A 22024-nucleotide genomic window follows, 5' to 3' on the forward strand; every position below is an offset into this window, starting at 1 on the left:
GTTGCTAGTGTGAACCATTGTTGCCACGTGTTGTATGAACAAGTTTCCAGGACTTTGGACTACACCCAAGGGGCTCAGGTGCCAGCTACAGGGACAGACTGAGCACTAGTGAGCCGGGCGTCGGCACCCACGCTATGGCTTAAGCTGTTTCATGAAATGTTTTAGAGACCGAAATCTCAGTTCTCGGGCAAAGACTTCCATACCTTAGCTTCAAGAAAGATCTACAACTGGCCTGTCTTGGAGCATAGCGGAGAAAGGCAGCACCGAACTTCCTAGGGTAGAACTTCGCCCATGCCTTGAAAGGATCTCTCCGAGAATGTATTCTTCGGTTAACTCGTATGACTGATCTTCAGACACGAATCGATCTTTCTGTACATTTCAGTGACTAACTAGAATTCAAAATATGGGTTACAGACGATGCAAGAAAACATTGTATCTTTTATTCCAATATTTAAAATGTATATTTCAATCTTTACATAGAATCATGCATACATTGTGGGAGAAAATTTACAAAGTACATGTCAAGTGAAGTCAAAACCACTTTATTCGATTAATTAAAATCATAAAAGTATGCTAAACAGATATATATATAAAATCTTACAAATCACAAATATACAGTTAAAAACATTCCAATTAAAATTTCATGATCGACCATAATCAACTTAATTACTTAGTACAGGTTCAGTTTCCTAATGTTAGATAAGATCCACATCTTGTAGTAATTTTAGTCTAACCCTCCTTTCTCTAACAGCTGCTGCTAAAAAGCTAGCAACACAAAACATAATTAATGGACATTCAAGCAGGCTTAAGAACAATAAAGCTGGCTTATACTGTGTAAAATTCCTACTTTTTAACAAAGGAATAATAAACTTTTTCCTGGCATATTTAAAAAAAGGACAAAATAGCATAAAGTGCGTAGTGTCTTGTGGAGAAAAATCATCACACTTACAAGGGGCAACATCTTCTAATCTATTCCAGCCAACCACATCCCAAAGAACTATATGTAATTGGTTGAACCGCAATTTGGTCAACAGCCATCTATGAAAAGGGTTGGATACTATTGTAAGGTATAATGACAACCCTGAGGGCTGGGATACCAGGACATGTCCCCTGACAGAGGGTTTACGAAGTTCATCTTCTTCACGCTCGGCCTCCCTTAATTTCATAAAATTAGATTTTACCCACTCAAGATCTGCCTTACATAGAGTTTCAGGGTTAAAAAAGATTTCAGGTCTCCCAATGTAGGCAGATAACGACTCTATATTAGACAACCATTGAATTTTCTTCATGTTGTCGAGTCCAGTCCTTTAAGATTTTATGATTTAAAGTAAGATTCGGGTTTAGCCATATTTTAATCCATAGCAGCAGAGGGGCTAATTTGATCATATCTGCTATGTAACCAATCCCGAGTTCCAGATGGACTGAGTAAGAAGCGGTTGATTGAGGGAGGCCAAGGAGGGAGCGCAAGAATTTATTTTCCTCCGTTTGGATCACGTCGTGTTTAATGTAACCCCAGATTGACGCCCCATACCTTACGATGGAGATAGTTTTAGCTTTATAAATTGTTAATATTGCCTCTATCGGCTTTCCTCCCAGCCTTTTTGCACAACCAAGTACTGCCGCAGATGGATTTCTCGCGGAGTTTACCTTTATAGAGAGCGGAGGGGTCCATGAGCCTTTGTCATCAAAGGCTACTCCCAAGTAAGTGAATACCTTCACTCTTGAGATTTCAGCTCCCCTACAGAAAAAAGGCTTTACTTTATTTTTTGCTTGTCCTAACGACATAACATGAGATTTGCCGTTATTAACCACCAAGTCCAGGCTATGCATGAAGTCCCCAAACGAGTCCAGCAGTCTTTGCAGAGCCAGGGGGGTCCTGGCCAGCAGGACAGCATCATCCGCGTATAGGAGGACCGGAATCGGGGTACCTCCCATACGCGGAATGTCCTGCGTTACTGCCAGCAGGCTTTGCTCTAAGGCATTTATGTATAGGGTAAACAACATGGGAGCTAAAATGCATCCCTGTCGTACCCCTCTGCTAGACTTAAAGCTGGACGTACACTTCCCATCGGTCGTCATCCTTATCGAGGCATTCAGATCTTTGTGGAGCTCTGAAAGAAAATACACAAGGGGTAGGTCAAGTCCCATCTCCAGGAGCATTGTCCACAGCTTTGACCTATTTACGAGATCAAAGGCCGTGGACAAATCCATAAATCCCAGATAAATGGAGCCCCCGGCCGCCCTAGTGTATTTAGCTGTTATTAGAAGGAGGTTCAAACATTGATCCTCCGTGCTCCGGCCGGCTCTAAAGCCATATTGTGCGTCTGACAAGATGTTATTATCCGAGGCCCACTTCGTTATCCTAGCAAGTATAACCTTCCCCAGGATTTTTATGGAGGAGTCTATCAGGGATATGGGCCTGTAGCATCTAGGGTCAGCCCTTTGGCCTTTCTTGAACACCGGTATTATAATGGAACGAGACCAGGATTTAGGAAAACCCACACTAGCCGAGGTGTTGAATACATTAGTCAGTATGTTGGCCCAAAACACCGGATTGGCCTTGTACAGATCGGTGGGGACTCCGTCAGGGCCAGGAGCCTTCTTTCCTGCAGAGTCTTCAATCGCTTTAGTAACCTCTCCTATGTGAAACCTAACTGGTGTCAGGGTGGAAACCGAGGCTTGCCCAGTAAAGGATTCTAAATCGAGGTGGCAACCATATATATTTTTAAAATGACTCAACCAGTCCTCCTCTGCTATATTAGTTTCCAACACACCGTTTTTAACGTTGGAAAAAAGAGGGGTATTGATAATTGACCAAAATTTCGCACTATCTTTTAAGGTTGCTTTGTCCATAAGATCGGCCCAGGCATTTTGTTTAATTTCTTTTTTCCGGACCAGCATTGCTTTTTTGTAGTCGCTTCTTAACTGCGACACCAGGATTTTATTCCTCGGGCAGGCCTGAAGCGCTTTTTTGAGATTATTATGAGCTTTGGTACAATTATGATCAAACCAGCCAGAGACTACATTCTTGGGGGGCTGGTCTACTTTTACTAGTTAGGTCCTTTGCCACTATGGAGCAGATAACTTCGAACGAGGAAATTACTTTCTTCCCCGTGGAGTGTTGGTCGCCACAGATTTCCAGGTCCTGGGCCGCCTCTAGCCTAATTGATTTGAAGAACTCCACCGGAATTACCTTGGACCAGTTTAGCCTCCTCCCCTGGTCCTTTGCCTTAAATTCAGTGTCCATCAAATGTGGGGTTGAGGTATTTAAAAAGGAAAAACCATCTAACAGTTCAATTACCACTGGATTATGATCGCTAAAAATAGACTGTATAGCGTTATAAAAGCATACATATTTTAAAAGACCAGAAGAGGGAAATATGTAGTCAATTATTGTGTTACTATCCCTTCCAATAAAGGTGGGAACCCGTGAGTTTTGATCATAGAAGCCTGGATCATACAGCTGGTTTTCGGTTAGAAGTTTTTCCAGTGCTTCCCCCTTACTTGAGTGCTCAAAATGTTGAGGGGATGTCAAATCTGGCCCATCAATATCCTTTAAGCAACAATTATGACTACATAAGTGTACATTAAAATCACCTAACAAAATATGACAGAAAGTGGTTTGCTTCAAAGTATAAGTATTTAAAAAATCCGCCAACATAACAAGTGAACATTCGGCGAATCCCCTTGCTGAGAATTATAACAATTTACCAATAATAGTTTTGTGTTATTGGTAAGTTTAAATTCCATTATGAAAATTATTACATGAGCAAGTTATCCTGCTAACTGTTCCTTTTAGTTTCACCGAAAGCAGAACCACTAAACCCCCTGTAGCCCTCCCAGATGCTGATTTTAATGCTGGAACAAAATGAGACGTATAACCGTCTAACCAGAAATCACATTCAGTTTCCCAGGTCTCTTGAAATGCCAGAATGTCATAATCTTTCAAAAAACTTAACCAGGATGTATTATCTCTCTTGAAGCGTAAGCCCGCAATATTCCACGTTAACATTTTAATTGATCCCCCCCCTTACAATTATCAACAGTCAAATGACTAACATTAATACATACGGGAGATGCAGGAGGTTGATTTTCTTCATGAGAGACCTGAACGGGGGATAACATGTACATGTAATTATGCGCAAACAATTGAAGGGCACTTGTAAAAAGACTGGTTATTTGATATTTCTGGGACTTTTATTGAAAATAGTGCTATTACTATTTTTGCTGCAGAAAAATTCAAGTCCAGATCTTCGATGTTTCTATTCTAGGTCCATTTGAATCCATGCACCATGATCAGGACAGGCAGACTTCTGCCTGACTTGAATTCTATCTGCATTTTTAACCACTCTATGAAAGTGCTTTCACAGGCTTATCAATCGCTTGGTGCCTTGATTTGCAAAGCTTCAGTGCGGCTACTTATTTCATACAAAGCAGCAGCACATCTTCTAATTGAGGTTTATACAGAATAAAATGTGAAGGACCCTGCTGAGTTATTTAATGCTAAGGAGGAGACCGAAGAATCCTTTCCCTCTATACAGGGACCACGGCTCTTCAAGTCAGGCTCATGTTTGAGTAGCTCCTATTCTGGGACTAGGAGAGGCTTCCTTGCACCCTGCGATTGGCCACCGATTGCTGTTCTTCGATACAGGCCTTTATGCCGGTGATCGGTGTAATTCAAGCAATAATGCAGCATTTAATAAGTGATGATTCTGCATAGTTATCCTTTTATTGCATACCTAGTTATTGCTTGAATTGTAGTCACTTTGGAGAGTGGAGGCAGGTTGGAAACCCTGTTTCTAGAAAGGCAATGTCAGCATGCCTCTTACCTATCAAAACATGGACCTCCATAGTCTAATTTACCGGGACAAAGTCAAGTATTCAACAAAGAAAGTTGCTGTGGTTTTATTGTATAAAACTAATTTGTTAGAAGAAGGCAAAGTCTGTATTAGTAACAAATGCGGTTGTGTGAGTGTTAATTTCAGTAACACAAACGCAGGCTTAACATTCAATTAATAACAATTTGCATTATGCCTTCTACAAGATGTATGTTAGAAATAGCAGTTTGACCTGGATTACTGGTAGCGTTTTTTGTCCTGAATACTCATTTAGAGGTCTTGCTTGATAAGTGCCGAGGATTGAAGAGCTGTTGTCAGGACTTTAAAACTGCTCCATTAAAACCGATGAGTTGCTTGTACAGCTGTGGAGTTGAGTGATTGGATATTTTTCTGGTGGAGGCTTCAATATGCTTTCCAGACGACGCTCAACAAGGGTCTAATATGAGTAGATCCGATAGCCATCATGGATTCAGGATTGTTCATTGTTGGGTGTTGATCATAGGTGATGTGTAGCCCATCTTGAAGTAAATAAATCTCTAAACTTGGTAATACATGTGAATAGTTGATTATTAATTTCCAAGCCTCTAGTTCATGTGGGATTGATGACCGAGATGGGTTATGTGTTTGACCATGTGATGCGGAGTACACTAATAGCAGAACCTGGAGGTTTCGCACATTGCTGCTGAATGATGAGGTCTTTGTGAGACGAATGAGTGGAAAGTTGTTAACTTAATGTTCAATGAAGGACATTTTCACAAATCAGACAGCTCTTGCTTTCAGTCGAAGGAACAAAATATTTTGCTATAACTTTTAACTCCAAAGAAACCAGACCAAGATTTTAAATCTAGAGATGAAATGGACTGACTTCGTTACGGCGAAGCCCAGAAAAAGCCGATCTGATTAAAATACAGAGGTTCTAAGGTGACTCAAAGCACTTTAATTAGGAAAGGGATCTGTTTTACTTGTCAGCTCTTAAGGAATAGGGAAAACTGACAGAAATGGAAAAAGCCAGTAAGATGCGAACTACTCAGGATGGACAGCATAAACAAGTGGTTGCTTCAGATCGGAGAGTAAATGAGGGGCTCGGCGATTACCATGGGCTTCTGCTGAGTCCGTTATGGGAGTAAGAAATCACATTCGCTATCAGCTGTATAAAGGTGACAAATATCGCTATGGGGGGTTTGAGGTGAATTTTCACACTTCCCAGGCTGAACGTTTCCCACACCTCATGGTATAGGTTTCAGAGTCTATTCTATGCCCTTGGGTGGCACATTACATGTACCTATTTCCAAATTTGATTGAGATTATGCCAATTTATTGTAGACCTATTGTACTATTATATTATGTCATTAGTAGACATAGTATAAGTTTCTAGGTGCTCGATACACATTTAATGTTCAGATTATTGTGCTGGTTACAGTAGCGTGTTGGCCATGCAGAACATGCTATGGTTTTGTGAAAGCAGTGCAGTTCTGGTCTGGAGCCTTTAAAAGAATTGACTAGTTCCTTGGTTGAAACATTTCTGGAATGTGCTGGATGGCCATTACTAATAAACTTAAATCCAGCTTCTACTGTTCTTTAAACCACAGAGCTTGCTTATTCAGAGGTTGGATCTTGGTAAAGGAGGGAGATTTAATGATGAAAAAGATTCATTCAGGGATTTGTAGAGCGTGGCAAATCCCCTGTCCGTGTCTCAAGGCTATGGAATTGCTAGCTGCTTCGAGGGTGATCTGTTCATTCGAACAGCCAGGTCTTGAGTCCTTTCCTGATTTGCTGGAGCGATGAGGCCCTGCTGAGGTGTAGGGGAGTGTCATTCCAAGCTTTGTCCACCTCCAGTTATCTCGGCCGATCCGGGGATGTGGTGCGTAGGTGTCTGGTCGGTTGGTGGAAGATTGTGTTTGTTTGATGTATGCTGGTCCCTTGTTGTGTAGAGCTTTGTATGCGTTGGTCAACATCTTGAACTGGCATCTCTTTTGAATTGGGAGCCAGTGTAGTTGCTTGAGGAGAGGTGTGATGTGGGTTCGTCTGGGGATGTCGAGGATGAGTCTGGCAGCTGAATTTTGTAATGTCTGTAGTCTCTTCAGGAGGCATGCGGTGATTCTTACATAGTGTGTTCCCGTAGTTTAGCCTGCTGGTGACGAGGGCCTATGTGACGGTTTTTCTGGTGTTGACTGGGAGCTGCCTGAAGATCTTGCGTAGCATACGTAGGGTGTGGAAGCAGGCGGATGAGACTGCGTTTACCTGTTTGTTCATGGATAGCTTGCTATCCAAGATGATGCAGAGGTTGCATGCGTGGTCTGTCTGGGTCAGCGTTCCGCAGGCCACCGTGCGTTGTTTTATGGCGGGGTGGTGTTCCCAAAGATGATGGCTTCCGTCTTGAGCTTGGGACAGTTGTCCTTCATTCGGTCAGCAACGTTCATCATACATCTGTGGAAGTTGGCTCTGGTGGTGGAGGGGTCTTCTGACAGAAAGAGGATGAGCTATGTGTCGTCGGTGTAGGAAATGATGATGAATCTGAGATCTGACTGTGTTGGCCAGGAGGTCATATACACGTTGAAGAGGGTGGGGCTGAGGGACGATCCTTGGGGGACTCCACAGATTATATTGGGTTCCGGGGTGAACCGTGGGGGACGAAAGATTAGGAACTGGCTCAAAATTTGTCCTTTTAATGAGAGAATTATTTGAATGTAAAGTGTGGAGAGTAGATGCTTGTGGTGACACAGGCACAGGGCCAGCATTTGGTGAGCAGTAATTTGTGTTGCCATCCTTCTTTTCTCTTTTGTTTTATTTGTCTGGCGCTCCTTCTGTGTTTGTGTTTTTTTTTATTTTTTTTTTTTTTTTATGCAATTTACCATTTTAGATTTTTATACGCCGCTGGGTGTGTGTGCCCATTTGATTTGTTCTGTTTTTTATTGTCTGATATTGAGACGAATAATATTTGTTTGCATTTTTTGATTAATAAACTGTCTCCATGGGAGTTTATGGCTCAGTTTATTCATCTGTAGTTCATGAATAAAATTGTTCTTCTTTCGTACGAACGTCTGCGCTTCATAAAGTTTCTGACATAGGGAGCTATACCACTCGCGGAAAAGTTCTCCTTGGTGAAAAATGTAGCCACTTTGTAAAGCAAACATTGGCAAAGTGAAAAGGTCTCGCATTTGTAACCTATTGGCTATGTCAGTGGTTTTTAGCCGTGCTGTGCAGTGAATTCATTTTAAAATGTTTGTTTTTTTTTTGACTACGTGTGGGGTTGAAGCTACGGGGGTTGAAGCAACAGGTGGGACCCATAAGCAACACAGGGAAGGCTGGGGGGAATAGAAGTAACACAAGGGATGGCAGGAGAACACAGAAGCAACATAGGGGAGGATGGGGTGGGATGCAACACAGAGAAGCATACAGGTGAGCGCATAAAGGAGAGGGTGTGAAGAAGCACATAGACAGGCAGCAGCATGAGAGGGGAGAAGTATACGAGGGAGGTGGGTCAAACACGTGCATTCTCTTGGAGTGCTTACACAGAGTATTTCCCTAGCTTTGAATACAGGCAACAGACAAACAGCACACATAGTAGAGAGGCAATGCTCCAAGGATGGGACAAACACAAGGTTGAGAAGCTGGGACATGTATAAGAAGTAGCAAATGAGAACAACCAGGAAAGCCAACCAATGGCAAGCAGTGGGCGGTCTCTAGGCCCATCTGTGTTCATGGCATGCCACAGTAAGCCTTGCAACAGACTGCGCATGTGTTGTCTTGTGGGCTCGACCTAAAAAGTGGTAACTTACGAAGAATAGAGAACCTCCGATTTAGGATGCACTTATAGGTTGTCAAGATGTTTTGTTGTGAGTGAATTTAATTTTATAACCCAAACTCTCACATGGTGAAGATATATACACACTTTCCACGTGGATCAAAATAAGCTTAATTAAGAACTTCTATGATTTGCACTAATTTGAAAGTTCCAATAGCTTTTCAAGTATTAATTATATGGATTGTAAATGTGGTGTTTTTATTTTATTTTTTAGTTATAGACATGGATACACCATTTTTCAGACTTGCTGCCCTTCCGGTGGCATTTTTCTGCGAACACAGTTTGCGTGGGTTAGTTAAGGTATTCTGGATAAATTGCTTACACAGTGCTGGAGAACATGTGTTAGTGGAATGGTTCAAGCATTGAGTTACTGAACAAGTCAAAACTGCACTGTTCGTTGGGTCGCTGTGTGAATACAGGTATTGGGGCGGTGCCTCTTATGTTTTGTTATTGTGTAGGGGTATCATTTTTCCATGTGTTTTTGTGACGCAGTAATAATTTTTCTTGTCTAGTTTGTGTTTTGTGTAATGCAGTACTTGAACCCCTATTAGGATTCAAGTCTTTATTGTGACACAGTTTCGGGTAATAGTGCTGCCCCTGTTTGTTGTAATTTTCATTTATATGGAGGGCCTTAGAGACTTGGTCTTCTGTGTTTGTTTGTAGCCCCTGGGTGCAAAACACCATCATATGGCAAACACCAGTAATTTGAAATGGAACACAAGACATTCTTTTTTTTTGCCAAGCGAGAGATTTCTTGATCCTTTTTCATGGGAGTTTATTTGCAGTCTAGTGACTTATTCATTTCTATTCCCTTGGGAACTAATCCCATACTACAATGCTAGCTGCACATTCCCCAAGTCCTGATGACAGCAGTGTTTGTTCCAGGAATGGGAGGCCACGGTAGCAGCATTGGGCATCTATGGGTCGGCTTCGTTCTTTCAGGTACAGATCTATATTGATTTCAGGCATCACACATTTCCATGCTTTGCAGCAGGGTGTTTGACCACAATACGTTATTGAGCCATGTTTGAGGCATGGCGATATGGCTGTTTCCTTGATTTTCTGCAGTAGGGTAGAGTGCTACCCCCTGAGAACTCTTGGCCTAAGATGTAGGGAAGTTTGGTTGTGAGGAATCTGAACCAGTGGCCTGCAAGCCACGACTGCACAAGGCATTCTTGTCTTCTGTATGTCTTTATGAGTTGGTGTGCCCAGATCTGGGCTAGACAACTGTTTGTGGGAGTTGTGGTGGCGATATTGTGACTGTTCGAGTTGCTGTTGTGGTGCTGGAGAATGGCATGGGGTGGTGGGGTGAAATACAGATAGCAGTGATGGTGAAAGCAGTTCTTTTATAGTCCTGATAGTGAATGGAAGTCAAGCGGGTCTTTCACTGCTGGAGATGGTTGTGTATTTTCTACTTGTGGCGGTAACCAGTTATCGGACCACTCTGTTTGCTCCTGTGTGGCCATCCTGTGGTGTTAGTAGTTACGTGACTGCTTGATGTGCTCTTTTATTTTCTAAATGTGGTGGTACCCGGTGCTTCTGTTTTGTACATTTGCCATCATTCTACACCCGTACGTAATGAAAGGTTCAAGCAACTCACTTGCCCTGTGCAATAATAAACCTATTAGACACCTAATAGCCAATGAAAATTAACTTGTAAACGGGCATGTAAAAATGTGGTGATATGTTTTGATTCGGCGCGCAAGGTAGAAATGAGCAATTGGGGTGTTTTTACAAATGGTATGATTTCACAAATTTTGAGCTGGTTGCGCTTTTAACGATGACAGGTGTTCAACTGTGATGGCGCCATCATGATGGTGATGGGTTACTGGGATGCCGCTGTATTTCTAGGTCTTGTATTTAGATGTTTTAATTCCGATCTTGTGGATTTTCACAAAGTTTATGTATGTTTTGTCCTTGCTTCTAGCCCGGAGGAAGTCCTCCATGAATAATATTTCTCATACGAAACGGGTGTTGGCAGGATAAACTACCTTTTTGCATCTGCATTGCGATTGTAAAATAAACCTAATTAAACCTTGAAGATGGCTAAATCGATTTTTGGAAAACAACCTTTGTCCAAGAACTCTATGTATTCAACAGAACTTGTTGAAGAGAAATTGATGTTGTTTTCGATACTGTAGACACTCCCATGCGGAGGCTCAGGTTCAGACATCTCAAGTTGCTCCCATGTTTCTGAAATGTCGCTTGAGGTGCTCCTGTGCCTTCTACATGTGGTGGCTACGGCCTGTGACCGCTTGAGGTGCTACTGGGACACTATGAAATAAACAGACCAGAGCAGAAGTCATAAGGTGTAGTGTGAAAACTGACCTGAGTGTCGAACAGATAGGATAATATAAAAATACACAGCTTTGCGCATTGAAGGGCAGCATGAAAGTATGTAGGTGATCGTCCTATGGACTGAAGGGACAGTTTGGAAATCTGGAGGATTGAGTGAAATAAAGAAAAAAGGGCAATATGAAATCACTCCGTCTTGAGTGATGTGAACAGAGGGGGGGTGTATGAAATGCACAGGCCTGAGCCACAGCTATAGATGGAAGATGTTGGTCTTTTTCTCCACCATCTATTGGCTGTAAGACTCCCTGGTAGTTTTTAAGTGCCATTAAAAGTTCTCCCAGCTGGCCTATGAGTCTGGATACCAGTTTGCCACTGAGGCCACTGTGCCTTGTTGGGCTCGTTGTTGGGGACCAGAGAGGGGTATCACTCTTGTTGTGTCTCTTCCTGATGACCGTAGACAGGATAGAGATTTCATTTGGCTTATCTTCAGGGTCCCATGCGACTGGGAGGGAGTCTTGTTGTCAGAAGGGCTGTAGTGGGCAGACTTTGCATTCGATCCAAGGCACTGTCTGAGGTCCTGGGATGTTGTCCCAATAAGGAAATCTCTCTATGATACTAGCGGATACTGGATCTTGATTCTACCTTGATGGCGGTGTATTGTCCCATTCGCAGGGGGTAGGTTAAGTCACACTGCTAACTTGGTGGAGTCTGTGGCCTCAGGCTGCATTACGGACAAGAAGGCACGTTGGCGTGGCACAAACCATGGTAGGCCCCGCCTTCACCCCTGGTTTAGGGTTCTTTGATAGTTGGTGTTGTGAATATGAAACCACAAGGTGAGGTCAGCATACATTTCTCAACTGCACTGTTGCTGTTTGTGTTGGTTTCTTACTGATCAGTACTCATCCCTGACTGCTGTTCTTGGAATCAGGGCTTAGTGGCAGCTCTGAGAGTACTGGTCCTGGGCTGGCAGTAAGCCAGCTGGGTTGTGTACAGATTGACCAGCAGGGATGTCCTGTGGTCAAGGAAGAAGCTTTGGTAAGCTGGTCCTGAGAAGAATGTGTGCACCTCCTAATCCACAATCTGAATCACCCTTAAGACCCCACACGACTCCCCGTGCACTTGCTTAAGGTGATGGCACTTAAATAGGTTTGCAAAGATTTGGCAGGAGTAGAAGGAAGCCCAGTCATTTGTATTCTAGTGAAGACTCTCCCACTTGTGCCATAGAGTGGGCACTCTCGTGCCTCGAATGGCTTGGTTCTTGCTGATGGGCCTTGACATACTCTCATGAGGGGACAGAGTGAAACTGGGTGACACAGGGCGATGCTGTGAGACTGGATCACACAATGAAATACAATGAGATGGAGGCTTATGCAGTTATACAGACACACAAATGGATACCATGAAACAGACACCCAGTGGGTTGTAGTGAGACCTCATGGGATGGAGGAGTGCAGTAAGCGTGTGAATGGGGCTCATGAAGAGATAGTGACACTAGCGAGGGTGGAGAGGTTATTGAGAATGGTACACAGATGCAAGGGCACCAGTAGACACAGGAGGTGCCTCGAGAGCAGATGGTAGGGAATAGGCTGCTCTGGACATGCAGACTTGATGAGACTGTTGGTTGCAAAAATTCATATGTATTTTAGAGATGGTTGAATTTCCCCCTTGGCTCCAGTAGGTGAGTTTTTATTGTTGTAATGGTTCTTGTGACTGTCTGATGGCCCATCCTGTTGTCTTTTTGTGAAGTATGTTAAGCTGTAGCTTTCAGTTAGGTGTGCATATAATTTATTATTTTCCATGCATTTTTGTGGAGAACACGTGCATCTTGGGAAAAGGCCAAAGGGCTCTGCCATGTTCGTATTTTCTGTTTGTTGATAATGGGAAGACAAATCTACTGCAACTCTTACATCCATCCTGTGGACACAGTTCTCATCTGCCCCTTGCTCTCCTCCTACATCCCCTCTGCCCATTTCCAATGCGATAGGACTAACTGGTCCACTCTAACTAGTCACTGACCTTAAATTCTGATGTCTAATTTGGTTTAACCAGGTCTCTTGGATTTGAAGTGTGATTTTCTTTCTACTAATGTTGGGGTGTAAACATAAGCACAGCCCAGTCTATCGTACAGATCTTGGAATCCATGTTTCTGCTGTGCGATCTGTCATGAAGGGCCCACCCAGAACCTTCGCAGGGCAATTGACTACCTTTTTATTTACAGGATTGCACATCTAAAAGGCTGGTGATCACACATTCATGGATATATGTAAAAGCAAAAAATACAGCTTGCTTCCATTGTCTGATGCTGATCTTTTTTTGCAGGGATGTGCGATGCCATCCAGTGAGCCACACTTGCAGCCCTAAACTCAGCCAGAAAGTGATCCCCCTCCGAAGAGGTATGAGCATCTTTCCTTACTGCCCTATTCACTGCTTTTGCTGTTGTTTATTTAGCATTTGAACCCTCTTTCCAAAAGTCTTAAATGTTGATGACGAGTTGTAACTTGATTCCCTGTTCTCCAACCATCAGCCTCCTTTCTCTAAAAAGGTTGTTTTGTGGTGGTTTCGGGGCCGGTGTGTACTGATGGAGTTGAATTTCTACACAAGTTCTGATTTCTCAGTTTAAGCTTAGACCTCGCCAGAACTTGCTCTTACTGCAGAAGAGTGTTGTGTGCAGAGTGTTGTATGTGTAGTTTCACCCTCTCACTTTAGCCCTGTTAAACAAAAGCCCCCTTTTCCATGTTTAAAGCACCAATACCCTTTGCAAAGGTGTGACGGCTCCAATCCATTTTAACTGGCAATTTTCTTGCGTCCCCTGCATGTTCTTCCCTACTTAGATTATGCTTGATTTCCTACATATACAATCTGAAGGTGTGCCTGTGCAGAAGTTGAGCTAATCTTCAATACATGTATGACCTCACACATGAGTATCTGTATTTTACAGGAACACTGAGTGCTGGGGACCTGGATATCTCCTGCTCATTGCAAACCATTGCATGTGTGAGAGATGCACCACCCACCAAATACTCAGTACTTGTGTTTTTTTTTTTTTTTTTTTTTTTTAACCTAGCCTGTGCTTCTCAGTCCCTGTTCAAGCCTCTTTCTTTTACACTGAAATTACTGTGAGTTGCTACAAAACTCGGAAAACAGTTCTGGAAAATGTAGCAACATCACTACCCCTTTACTGGAGTGCCTGGTTGTGTTAAGGGGCTATTGCTGTTGCTAAATCTTCCAGACTGGTTTGTCTGCCATCCCTACAACTAGCCCGTAGTATAACTGAATCATCTGAAGAAGAAAGCAACAAGATTGTAAAATTCCTTCTGCTGACCGTTTGTCCCGGGTTGGTCTACTTGCTCTGCATTAGTTAAGCGTTTTCCCTCTACCCTTGTACATGTGCACTTTCTGCTTTAGTGCACTGGCATAAGTATCTTGAAATCTGTGTGCTCTTTACCTTGGTGCCGTAGAATCTGTGTGCTCTGTTTTTGTGCGACAGAACAAGTATACAAAGCAGTGATGGATGGAATGCTTGATTTGATCTCAGCCACTGGTAATTACCCAGGGCCGCATCCCATCCAGTGTTGTGCACACCATGCCACTTCGGTTTGGACCGAGCTTTATGCAAATCAGTCTTGGCTCTGCTCCAGTAGGAACAGTCCAGCCCGAACTGCCAAGCCAGGTCCTCCCTGCACCGGAACACAAGCAAACAAGGACCGGTTTCTCCAAAATCACGGGCTCATCGGCTGGATACAGCTTAATTCCAGTGACCATGTGCACGGGACCCACGTCTGGGTATACCTGTCCCACTTGGGGAGAGGATGCGGCGTAACGGCCAGAGCAGTTGACCTTGAAGCTGGGGAAACTGGTTCGAGTCTTGGCAGGAGACTCAAGCTTCCCGGGATTCTGGGCAAATCACTTAATCTCCACATGCCTGAAAAATAAATGTGTCCATCTGTAATGCAACTGTAAAGCGCTTTGATGCCTTCGGGTCAGGTTCGTGCTGTAAAAAAATTGCAAAACAAATAAATTAGGGCGACACAGTAACATTACATGTGATCTCTGTGCGCTCTGCGTTGGTAACCGAAATCTTTGCACTCGGTCAGCATGCTTTGAGATTTCTGTGTATGATACAACGCTTCCTTGACGTGTGCTCTCAGCCTGTGTCATTTGTCCTGACTGCTCACTCCTTTGGTGCTTTGGTTTCATATCTGTACCCCGAGTTCTGCAGGTGTAGGAGTTAAACTCCTTTGCTGCCAACCTGAATTTAGTCTGACCATGGTTGATCACTAAAGAATCCTGCTGCCTTTCATGTTCTATCCAAAGGGCCTTTAACCACTTTGCTTTGGTGCAGTCCAGCCTGACCGGCATCTGGCTCCTTTTGCTGACTCTTTTTGCCGACCAGCCTGTTCAGCCCCTACTGGCTCGCATTGCGCCTGAATTCCTTGGAGTGTGCTCCTGGGTGACCCATGATTGCATGACTGGCTCAGGATAGATTTGGACATCTGATTCTGGATGAGGATTCTTCGTTTTTCACACTACTTGGCTTGACATGTGCTAGGTATCTTCACCGCAGCAAGCAGGACACTCTTGACTGCCCTATCCTGGGAAGCCTTGCATCTCGTGACGTTCTCTTGTTTACCATTTTACAGGGTTCCCAAACCATTCAGTGTGCCATCTTATCACCCACTACTATTGGAATCCACTGAAGTTGATGTAGTAACAGGAAATACCTAGTACTTGAATAAACTCTGTAAAACCACCAGCGATCCCATACTAAACTTCAACAATGAAGACATCATTGTGCAACGGGATATGAAGCTTTACACATATACCAAATATCAAAATACTCATTCTCTCCTCCATGGTAAAGGTAAACCTATTGAGGCAAGGAAAAAAGCACAGAAAGGTTCCGGTTACTTCATAATATAAAAAAAAAGACCTTTAAGAGAATTCGGTCCCATTCCAGACCTACGATTAGCTAACAAATGTTCTCTTGTCAAACAACTCACGTCTTTGGCAACAGATCGCAAGCACACTCTTCTAGGGACAAAACACGTACTGCTTCTTTGATAAGGGACATCCCTTTAGTGTAAATCTGCAAAGCAGCCACCCAGAGGTTGGTCCATGTTCTCACTTCCACAATAAACTACTGTCTTGAAACGGATTCCAGAGCTGACACTCAAGTGGGGCAAGCCTCTTAGAAATCTTTTTGGATAGGTAATTTACAGCTTTTTTGAACTTTTGTATTCCTTCTCTCTTCAAGGGTATGGGTTGGCTACTCTCTTCAGTGCTGCCACTGACAGGGCACAATGGAATACCGGTGGAGTGTGTTTCTGGAGGTCTATTTGTAGTCTTTCTCTTTGGCATTCTGGTTCCTTAGAATGCATATCAAGAGTTGTGGGATTCTGTTGCTATGAACTGTTGGATGGTGGATGGAGCTTTTATATCTGATGGATTCTTCTGACCAAAGATTCCTCACCTTTTGAATACTCCCCGGGTATCAAACTAGATCCTGAACATTTCATAGCCGCATTCAAGTGTGCCTATAGGTGGTGTCATACTGATGCAAACTCTTTTCTTTCTACACCTTCTATCGAAATCCAAAGCTTGCTTTCTTTTCCTTCGGTTTGACAAGTTTTTCAAGTTGAATTTTGGTGTACAAGGGAACAATGTCGCCACCTGCATGTCTGTCAAACAGCCATCAGTGACAGCCTGCATGAGGTGACCCTTTGGTGTTTGGGCTTGGGTTAGTGATAGGTTCTTAATTCACTGAAGGGGATCCAGGATCGAAGCGAAGATGTATATCGCCAAACATCAAAAAGTTACAGGTATTCAATTGTTCAGCTTCTACTTCTAATCGCAGGTGCAGACCAGTTTTTACTCTCTTGGTCAGTCTTGTGACAGGTCGTTTTTGCGGTCAGATTCAACCCAAGAAGGCGAAGCAACACTCTATCCTATCCTGCCACTCTGTCGAAAGCAAAATTGTGATGGTGTCAAGGTGCTACTAATTCTTGCTCCTGGTCTGCGACTGAGGAGACTATGTCACAGAAGTTTCTGATGCGCTCGACGTCTCGGGACCATTGGCAACACCGCAGCAGGTCGAGGCCATGCTATTTATTTTTGGGACTTTTCTGGCTCTCTGTCATGCACCTTTGGGCTCCCAGAATCCTCAGGGGCCTACAGTCAGGTTACAGCTGGGAAATCAGTCCTCTGCCAATTGTAGTCACTGGAACCCACCTTTTGTTCTGCACCAACTCTTGTGCCAACTTACATTCCGGCTCTAAGACCTGAGCTGGTCCCTCTTTCATCGATTCTGATCCAAGTGTCATCAAAGGGGGATCCACTCGTAGCTTCAGAGTCCCACCCCATGCTGAATCTCTAGACCCAGTCTGAGATTGTGCCCTGAATCCACTTTGGCGCACCTGGTTCCCGGGCAGCCTGCTTCAGACAATGCAATCCCAGTAACCCACAACAGTCTTCATACCAGAATGTGCCTTGACCCGGAGATGACAATCGTGATGATGGACCCCCCTCCCCCCCCCCCCAGTATCAGGCCAATGGGCTGGGTACTTGCCCTGACACATGGTTGATTCCCCCCTGTGGCCTCTAACAGAAGAGAGTGCTTCCTTTGCTCTAGTAGTCAGACGTGCTACTGAGGTCTTCGACCTACAACTATCTTCTGTTGAAGGCAAATATCCTTACCAAAGTTCTGTATCCTGGGCCTGCTTCCTCTGCGCCCTTACTCCCATTCAACAAAGCGCTACCTGACACTTATGGGCGCTAGGTCTGAGCCTTTCTCTTGCCCACCAGTTAACTGGCAGGTGACCCTGATTTACGTATGCAGCATCGTACCCCTGAGAATTTGGTAAGGCAAGGTGTAATCCTAATTCATTTCCCCCTGCCCAACGGACAGGGAGTTGAAAAGCGCGGAGGCCTTTGGGAAATTAATTTTCTCTGAGTCAGTCAATGCAGTTGGCCTGCTGAGCCGTTACACGTACACCCTCTGGGACATGGACATTGAGATCATGGCGGGATCTCTTAAAAGGTTAGGCCCTCCTTGGCTCAAACCATTCAAGATAGTCAGGATAACAATTACAGCATGAATGGCAGTGGCAAAAAAACACACCGGTCAGCACCTCCGTACTGTTTACCAAAAGTCTAATGTAAGAATCCGTAGATGGGCGTCCTCAATGTATAACACTGTGCCACTCACCCAGTGTTGATTTGTGTTAATAACAATTTATACAATAAGATAGTCAGGATGCAGCCAAATATGTGTTTCCGGCTGGTCTGGATACAACCGATTGCTTAGGGCAAGTAGTTACTGCCAGTGTGGTACTCCGTTGACATAGCGATGTGATCCACATTTTTTTTTCCTCAGGAGATGCATGCATCCCTCGTGGATATGCCTATGAATGGATCCTGTCTGTTTGGTGCGAAAGCTAATTCTGCCCTGGAATGCTTCAAGCAAGGCTGGCCACAGTGCACACTTTAGACCTTTCGGCCACTGCCAAACAGTTCCCTCATTTGGGCCCTTCCGACAATACTCCAGAGGCTTAGTATATAAGCAACGCCAGGTCCATTGGCTACAGTCACTGCAGTCCTTTTATGGCTGGGGATAGGGATCAGGCGGGCAACGCGCAGGTCATCAGGGGCACCTATCTTCCTAGTTCACCTCCCCTGTGGCATCAACCTTCATGCCACTTCAGTTTGCACTTAGCAGCACACACCCTCTCTGCAGGACACCAGATCTGACATTTTGTCCCAGTGTGGCAATCCATCACATCTGACAGATGGGACCACCAGATCGTCCTGCAGGGCTATGCCCTTCTGTTTCTTTCCAACCCACCACAGCTTCCTCCCGATCCACATCTTCTTCCTCTCGATCCACCTCAGTCTCCTCTCGATCCACCACCGCTTCCTCCCATATCAGAGCGGCTTTAATAGAAGCGTTTTCATCCTACTGTAAGAGGTGTATGGCCTACTGTCCAAAGGAGCCTTCGAGTGGGTGCCAGACTTGCAATAGCCTATAGTACTCATCGTCTAGAGCACTCCAGCAACTTCCTGCCTCCTTCCCCGGTGTCCGATCACGTGGGCCAATAGGAGGGGCTTAGGCAATCAGCTGGCATAAATGCCGGCTGCAGCGCGGGAGCGGGCACTCTAGGTAAGAGGCCGCCACCCGGTAACAGTGATTTTTAACTGCAATGTGCTTCGCACTTTATAAACCTTTAAAACTGTATAAATCTGATTGTTTCTTAAAAATACTAAAGGAAACCTAACCGCGTTTTTCGCACTCATCGTCTAGAGCGCTCCAGCAACTTCCTGCGTCCTTCCCCGGTGTCGGAACACGTATGCCAATAGGGGGGGGGGGGCTTAGGCAATCAGCTGGCGTACATACCGGCTGCTGTGCGGTAGCGCCAATGGCTTGCCAAAGGCAAGCCAGTCTGCGCTCATCCACGCCCATACGTGCCCAGTTTCTATGCCCAATTTTATAAGTACTCCTCCCAAGAACTTGGAATGCTTCATTCGGCCTCACTCACAACCCTAAGATTACTGCCTGTTTGCTCCACAACAACATACTTCAGACTTGACATTCGTTCCCAGCCCACAACCCATCCCCATCGGTAACAGGAAAAAATAAATGAGCGCAAGACTATATCATTATTCTGTCCTAACACTTGATCTCTAGTTAGACACCAGCTAGAAATCTTTACTCTCCTAGATTCAGAAAAACCTGCCATTCTTCTGCTCACCGAAACTTTGCTCTTTCCCGACTCCTCGCCCGACATCCTAGCTGCTATACTCTGCAAACAAACCGCCCACCAGGCAAGATGGGTGGCGGAGCAGCGTCTATCATCCACAAGGATTTGTAATTCACTGCCCTCACCCCACACTGCCTCCCCGCAGTACATAACGCTGTGATAAAACTTGAGTCCGACTCGGCCCTGCTTATATGTATTACGTTATAGGCCCCCTCAGCACATGCCCCTGTTCCCCCAGTCTATGGGAGAACAAATTGCACACCTAGTAACAAATCATGCCAGAATCCTCCTGATAGGCGACTTCAACTACTGGGCAAACGACCCTCAAGGAGGGCCTCATTCCACTGAGCTGACTGAAGTGCTAAAAAACATGAACTTCACCCAACAGATCTCTTCAGCAACCCACTTAAAAGGTCACACTCTGGACCAACTTTGGAACATCAACTTGGTGGTATCCGCTCTATCCATCACACCCTGTGTATGGTCTGACCATTACCTGGTAAAATTCACTTTAAAGCTCCCGACTACTGGAAAAATTCCTACTTATAGGGGGGGATTGGCGAGAAAATGGAACACCATTGACAATAACGACTTTATCGCCACACTGGTCAACACAGCTCCCCACCCCACACCCGATGTCAACCTCCATGAGGAGGCTATCTCGGCTTGGCTTTTAGCGGCCAGCAATGAACATGCCCACTTAAACAAATTGGATTAACCCGCCGTCATGAGGTGCAAAGATGGTTCTCCCCCGAACTAAAACAACAAAAACGTACTCTCCGTCAATTAGAAAGGAAGTGAAGGCTGCATTATTCACATGCAGGTAAAACTACTTACCTATTGACCGTGAAGGAATATAAAAAGGCAATCTCCACAGCTAAGGCAGCTCATTTCTCCTTGAGAATCCTAACCTCAAACAACCAAGCCAAAGAAATGTTTGCAATTGTAGACGAACTGTCCAATCCAGAGAGGGTACTAAGCAAACCCATGCCGTCACATGCACCTCTGCGACTCTCTGAACAATTGCTTCATTTATACAATCGTTACCATCAAAGCCAGTAGTCCCTCCCTTACGTCTCTAGAAATCGCCTCTCCCACACCCAGGAATCGCCACTCCCTTGATTCTTTTCCGCCCATTGACACAGAGACCTTGCGCGACTTTCTGGCAAAGGTCCGATCTGGCTCCCCTCTGGACCACTGCCCCCTAATGTCTTAAAAGCAGCCTTCACCGCCTCCCCGGACCCGGTCCTCGCCATCCTAAACATCTCCCTGTCCCAGGGCTGTGTCCCTAATGCCTTCAAGGAGGCTATAGTGGTACCCCTCTTAAAGAAACCAAGTGTCGAACCCCAGACACTGGCAAACTACCGCCCTATCTCTTTGCTCCCTTATTTGTCCAAGGTATTCGAAGCCCATCTTGCAAAATGCCTGTCCAATTTCATGGAACAGACTGAGTTCCTTGACCCACACCAAGTGGGTTTTCGTCCAGCCCACTCCATGGAAACTGTGATGCTGGCGGTACTGGACTCCTTATGAGAAAAGGCGGACAGAGTCACTCCCCAGGCCCTGGTGCTCTTAGACCGTGTCAGTGAGGCAGGCATCCAGGGCCCAGCCCTTCGATGGATCAACTCCTTCCTGAAAAACTGCACTCAGGCAGTCCGTATTGGCCAGTTTGCAGCCCCCAAACTCAAAACCACAGGGTTCCTCGCTCTCCCCGCATCTGTTAAACCTCTACCTTGTCCCACTGATCAGATCCTTGAAGGAAAGAAGAGTGGTCACCTTCAACTATGCCGACTACCTCCACCTAATGTTCACAATTGAGAACTCCCCCCAGTCAATATCTGACTTTCAGTCCACCATGACATTCATCCGCCAATGGATGGACCACAAACACATACATAAAACTAAACCCAGGCAATACCGAACTGGTTCGGTATTGCCTGGTTCGGTATCTGTGAGGCCCACAGTACTGGCCAAGCGAATTAGGTTAATCCCCCCCCCCCCCCCCCCCCTTCGTTCTAACGCAGGTAAAAAGTTTAGGGGTCACCATAGGCAACAACCTCTCCCTAAAATCCCATGTAGGCTCGGTGATTGCCACCTGCTTCCTTAAGTTATGAAAAATTAGAAAGATAAGCAGGTTACTGACCCAAGCAGCTCTGGGACAGGTCATGATAGCCATGGTCCTGACAGGTCTAGAGTATGCCAACTATACCTGGGTTTACCACTTGACCTTACAAAACGGCTACAGATGGTACAGAACCAAGCGGCTCGACTGATATACAAACAGCCCAGGTGGCAACACTCTTTCCCCCCCCCCCCCCCTCACCCCCCGTTGC

General features: G+C 44.9%; 1 protein-coding gene across 4 annotated transcripts in view; it reads left to right on the plus strand.

The window, feature by feature from the left end:
* The window catches only part of AGPAT3 (1-acylglycerol-3-phosphate O-acyltransferase 3), a 374623-nt gene that overhangs the window by 97156 nt on the left and 255443 nt on the right, over positions 1–22024 (plus strand). For all 4 annotated transcript variants that reach the window (XM_085620784.1, XM_085620783.1, XM_085620786.1 and 1 more), the window contains exon 2: positions 13258–13331. The gene's annotated coding sequence lies outside the window, so the exon portion shown is untranslated. The remainder of the gene's footprint in view (positions 1–13257; positions 13332–22024) is intronic.

Source organism: Triturus cristatus, chromosome 8 (genome assembly GCF_964204655.1).
Source record: "Triturus cristatus chromosome 8, aTriCri1.1, whole genome shotgun sequence".
In the NCBI taxonomy this organism is placed as follows: Eukaryota; Metazoa; Chordata; class Amphibia; order Caudata; family Salamandridae; genus Triturus; species Triturus cristatus.